Below are 6282 nucleotides of genomic sequence, written 5' to 3' on the forward strand. Positions count from 1 at the left end.
GCTTCGATTGGCATTATCACTGTCATTATCGCGTATTTCCTGTTTTGTCATCGGCTCAGTATCTCCTGTTTTGTCATCGGCTCAGTATCTCTTTTCTATGTGTCATTGTCCCAGGATCTCTTTTCTAAGCTCTGCATTATTCTCTTTATTAGTCATCATCTAGACATCGTCGCTATCAAGTCTTTATCAACAGTCTACAGTATTCTCTATTTGCATTTATTAGTCATCCATCAGCCGGAGAATCATTTCGACAAGTCTTTATAACAGTCTCTAGTCTGCATTTATTAGTCATCCATCAGCCGGAGAATCATTTCGACAAGTCTTTATAACAGTCTCTAGTCAGCCATTAGCCGGACACAAAGGCTCGCTACACGGTTCTATTCAGTCTTTATAATTTATTAATTATAGAAGTATAGAGTAGTAAAACAGACAGTGGTTTGCAGCGCTGGCAAGGCCTTGTTCTTGATCGCAGCTGACAAGAGTGGATCAGCACTCGTCCACAAGCTGACAAGAGTGGATCAGCACTCATCGACGAGCTGACACGAGTGAGGAGCCTGGGCGAGCAATCGGCAGCACTCATCGACGAGTTGACGCGGACAGTCAGCACTCACCACGAGCCGACACGAGTGGAAGCAGGCAGCACTCATCGACGAGTTGACACGAACAGGCAGCACTCGCCGCGAGTGGAAGTAGCCAGGCGAGCAGGCAGCAGCGTGGGGAGGTTGACGACATGTTGAGGCCTTGGCGGAGGGCTTATCTGGCAGGACGGTAGTATGATACAAACAAAGGCAAAGGAGGACAATCAGACCAGAAGTTAGCACACACTGAGAGCGGAGAGCTTGACGGCGAAACAATGAGGGAAGAGCGAAGAGCTTGACGACGAAACGAGGGAGAGCGAAGACGCTGAGAGCGGAGTGGCGGAGCAAAGAAGAAGAGCAAATGGGGCGAGAGGTGGACGAGGCGGCGAGACCGTCCTTTATCTAACTTGTCCTTGTCCTTATCTCTATCAGGTGAGGGGTTTTCGGAGGAATGTTGCCAAGCTGAAACAGTCGGGATGTCGGATAGCGCATTGCTGGGGGCAGTGCTGTCGCGGGGAATGTGACGCGATAGAGTTTGAGTGCAGCCCGCCCACGGCACTCTTCGACATCGAGCTCTTCGACATAGAGCGGCGATCCCGGCGACGACCAGAGACTACGTGAGGACGTCAACAAGAGTGGTCAAGAGTGAGAGGAAGCTTAGGGAGAGCGGGCCAGGGAGGCAGCGCTCTTGGAGCACGCGCAGTGAAGCGGGCGAGAGCGAGTGAGGCGAGAGCGCAGGAGTCCCAAAGCTTTGGTAGACGCGTAGTGACGTCGGCACCCCGGCGATGAGCGAGGAGATAAGATGCGATGCGATAACCGGATCTTTATCAGACAAACAACAACAAAACGCGACCAACAGGAGCAGACAGAGGCGACGAGCGTAGGTGAAAAGTAGACTAAAAACAAGCTAAAAAATGAACGAAAAATCAATGCAAAAATCAAGGAAAAGTAGGGGGAAGCGGGGGAGCAGGAGGAGGAGAGGAGAGCAGGTGTAGAAAGTGGGGTATGAGGTGGTGTATGAGAACAAAAAAACGGGGTGTAGGGGGGAGATTTTGCTGAGGAGTGGAGTTTGGGAAAACAACCACACTAAAGTCGACATAGAGGCGCAACAAGACAAGTAAGAAAAATATTAAAAAGAGGAAAATGAAGCGGAAAAAATGAAGAACAATCTAAAGCTATTTATGAAAGGAAAAGAGAAGAGGAAGAAGACGGAAGTGGAGAAAGGAGCGCAGGACGATGGCCCAGTGATCTTCTAAACGACGCGGCCGACGTCAAGTAAGGGTGTAGCTACGCGGAAAACTACATAAGAACAGGGGTGTAGCTACGCGAAAAACTACATAAGAACTACAAGGAGAATAGTGCATCAAATCGACGGAGTATATTCAAATATAGAGACAGCAATCAGATATATAGACCGAGGCCAGGTCGCGGCTGGCGAAGAGGGGTGGGCGCAGCGGCAGTCAAAGGGAGTCGAGCGAACACCAGGAGTTGTGCTGAGAGTGTGCTGGAAGTGAGAGGTGTGCTGAGAGTGAGAAGGTTGCTGAGAGTGAGAAGGTGTGCTGAGAGTGAGAAGGAGTTCGTCAGCGTGGCTAGGTGAAGCAGAGCAGAGCAGGAGGCGAGGACTCAACCAGATCAACGTCGGCTGGGCGTAGAAAAGCAGATCAGCACGTCAGGACTCACGAGGAGGTGCGAGAAAAACGCAGCTCCTGGACTGGCGTAGCAACAGCAAGAGCAGGAAGGAATGGGAGGAGAAGCGCAGATGAAGAGGGAAGAGAAAGTGCAGAAAGCAGATGTGGTGTGAAAAATCTCAGATAAAGTTTGTTTTATAAACCTTATCAGTGACGTCATTGCTGCATCGTCGTCCCAAGATCTGAGCGCTCATCTCGCTAGGAGCACTCATTCTCAAGGTCTGGGAGCACATTACACAAAGATTTACTACAAACACTACAGTGGCTGACGAAATCAGCAGCAGGAAGCCTAGGCAAGTGGTGAGTAAGCCGGTAACTCAAGACAAAAGCAAACTCAAGACAAAAGCGCGACGATCTGGCAGCGACAGGAATCGTCAAGGCAAAGGAGTTAAGCATCCACCCAGCGAAGGGCACGTATCCTGACAAGAGGGGAGGAGTTGATGAAGTGGCGTGAGTAGCTGAAGGACTTGAGGCCAGGATGATTACTGCTGGGTGATTAGCACTCGGGCGCGATCGACGCATACTGACCAGTGGACCCGCAGATATCGATGCGACTCGAGGCCAGGATGATGACTGCTGGAGGGTGGTTAGCATCTTGACGCGGTCGACGCATAGATAACGACCAGCGAACTCACCCGCAGATATCGATGATATCGATGCTTGGTTTGGACGACTGATACTTGGGAAGACGAAAAGGGCAGACTCGAGGCCAGGATGATGACTGCCAAGGGTGGTTAGCATCTTGACGCGGTCGGCGCATATATACTGAGCAGTGGATTCAAGCAAGGGCAGACTCGAGGCCAGGATGATGACTGCCAAGGGTGGTTAGCATCTTGACACGGTCGGCGCATATATACTGAGCAGTGGATTCAAGCAAGGGCAGACTCGAGGCCAGGATGATGACTGCTGAAGGTGGTTAGCATCTTGACGCGGTCGACGCATAGATAACGATCAGCGAACTCACCAGATATCGATGTTTGTTTGAAAGATGAAACCAGGAGGATTGCTGGTAAGCAGCTGGGGAGCGCTTAGCGCAGAATAAAGATGACATGTTCCAGTGGTTTATTCGGTCCGACTCTCAACCATGTAGCGTAAGAGTGAGAGAGAGCAGATGAGGAGGACGCGACGGATGACTTAGTAGCAAGTACAAGTAAACAAAGACGCAAATGGCAGGCATCGGCCGGGGAGCAGCCAAGTGATTGATAAGGCATGATCAGGCAACGCCGTAAGATCCTTAGCGTGGCCGGGGAGCAGCCTAGCGTGGCCGGGGAGCAGCCGATGATTGGAAGGCAGCCAGTGATTGATAAGCCAACGCTAAACGAGCTCCAGATATAAACAGGCAAGCCTCATCGCCAGAAGAATGTGATCATATCAGACATCACTAGTACGCCCTATGGACCATTGCAGCAATTTGGCTGGGAAGCAGCCGATGATTACCAAGACGACGCCAAACGAGCGGTTTAAGAAGAAAGCCAAGCATGATCCAGCCGCCACACACTCGCAAAAGTAATTATGTGTTTGAATTAGTACGCGTCTTAATTAGTACGCGTCCTATCGTCCTTAGGACTGGCACGCGTCCAGGAATGCTTGGAAAGTGCCGTCCAACGCGCAGGGCCTTTGATGTATCCAGGCAGCTCGATGCGTCCAACTCTGGCCCCCAAACATACACAAGTCGCTTGTACTCGACCGGCTCTACTTGTCATAGCGATAACTGATCTGTACGTGTTTGTGATCTTTCTATTCAAGAGTTCAGGACTAATGATGCTCCGGTCTAGCTTGTTCGACGCGCTCAACTCTGGCCCAAGTCACTGCGGTGTATAGTGATAGTGAATATTGACCGGTATGTGTGTGATGCTTCCTTACTCAAGAGTTCAGGACTAACGATGCTGGCACGTCTAGGCTGTTCGACGCGCTCTTCTCTGGTCCAAGTCACTGCGGTGTATAGTGATAGTGAATATTGACCGGTATGTGTGTGATGCTTCCTTACTCAAGAGTTCAGGACTAACGATGCTGGCACGTCTAGGCTGTTCGACGCGTTCAACTCTGGCTCAAGTCGCTCTGTTGTATAGCGATAGTGAAGTGATCTGTACGTGTTTGTGGTTTTTTCTATTCAAGGGTTCAGGACTAACGATGCCATGGTCTAGGTCTACAATATGTCCGCCGACACGCTCTTTGACTTCTTGCCTGAGTACAGACTCATTGGGTGTAAGAAATGCCGTCACGCAGTCATGCCTGACGAAGTTCCCAGACACTTGCTGAAGAAGCACAAACTTCGAGGCCCAAATGTGCGGGAGCAGATTAAGGACCAAATTCTCGACAAATGGCCGACTGTGAGGACCACCATCGCGGAGTTCACTATGCCAACCGGACCTATTCCACAGATTCCTCAGCTTGAATTGGAGAACGATAAATACAGGTGCACGGTTTGTGAAGATCCAGCCACCGCCTTTCTTTCATCGAATTTAGGCGAGATTCAGAAGCACTGGAATTCTCAACATAGAGCAACATTTTCCCCTGGTTCCCATGGAGGCGTTAGAGAGGCAGGGGTTAGCACCAAAGCCGAGCGGTATGCGGGGGGGTGCGTGAAGATTTTCAGGCAAAGGTTTTTTGCAAGCAAAGATCAGTCAAACTACGTTGAGGTCATTCCCATGCAGGACCCAGACAGCGCCGAAAGCGCCGAAGTCGTGCAGGAGCAAGAAAAAAAGTCGGACGAGGAGCGGACTATGCTTGAGTACAACAAAGCCGTTGCAGAGTCTGTGCAAATGTCTGGTGATGGTGACCCAGAACCCAATGATTGGCTGATCCATACGAAGTGGCCTAAAGTTATTGGCCGCAGAGATCACAACCAGCTACGCAGACTACTACGGCATCCTCCTAGTTATACGGAGATTCGTTCTGCGGAATTTTTGAAGCGCCGTGCCAATCCAGCATCATCGGAGTATCACCATGAGCGTCATGCACTAGAGCTGCGTGCAGTTTGGGACGCTCTTGCTGTTCTTGCACAAGCAGGAGAGGACTGCCTGAAGAACAGCGGCACCTATCTGGCCGCAGAGGCAAAGCGCAGCAGAGCGGATGATAATAATAAGGGTAAACTGAACATTCGCGAACTGTGCCCTTACCAAACAACTGTGTCATTCAAGAGGTCACAAGAATATTGGCAGAAAGCTCTTATGTTCTTCTTTCGCACGCAGCACTCCAGGGAAAGAGCATGGCGCGGCCTTTATCAGTTTTCGGATGAGCAGAAACATGCGTGGGCTAAGCTGCTTGACGCGGTTGCCAAGGGTCCACAGCCAGAGGACAGAGCCGATTATCATATTTTTGAAGAGATCCAAGATGAGGAAGAGCATTCCGGTCCTGACCATGATGATAACAATCATGATGAAGGCGATGATGCGCTGCCCTCTGACAATCAGGAGAACTGTCCAGCTGATCATGTCGAGCTCTGTCCAGCTTCGGAGGACGACGAGGAAGAGGACATCTTCTATCCCGCTCCTGACGACCCCGACGATTTTCTTGAACATGATGAGGATGACTTTTCATCTGACGAAGAGTACGATGCTTCTGACAATAACGAGAACCGTCCAGCTGAGCACGGCGACAATGAAGAGCTACCAATCTGCGCCGATCTAAAGCCAAGGCAATTGTCAGCAATTCAACAGGCCACCTTGGACTTTTGCATCTCTTTGTTGAGCCAGAAGAATGGTAACGATCAGGAAAATACCTTCTACCGCTTCCTGGCTGTACTTGGGCTCTTGAAAGATGGGAGTTTTACAAAGGCTCAATATTTCTCACCACAACTCTCAGGATTGATCAAGATTGCCCGCTATCTAGTTGTTCTGAATTCCTGCCTGCAGCATCCGACCGATAGCATGGCACGTTTGCTAGCGCTGAAGAAATTTTATGCAAGCAAGATGCTGTATGAATGCAACACGACAGTGGACCGGATGCTCCGGATGCGAGCATTCGCCATGTCTATTGCAAAGAGCATAACCACAAATGGTCGGATTTCCTGGCGA

The sequence above is a fragment of the Myxozyma melibiosi genome, assembly GCF_037950935.1.
Source record: "Myxozyma melibiosi strain Phaff 52-87 chromosome Unknown BZA70scaffold_18, whole genome shotgun sequence".
Lineage (NCBI taxonomy): Eukaryota > Fungi > Ascomycota > Lipomycetes > Lipomycetales > Lipomycetaceae > Myxozyma > Myxozyma melibiosi.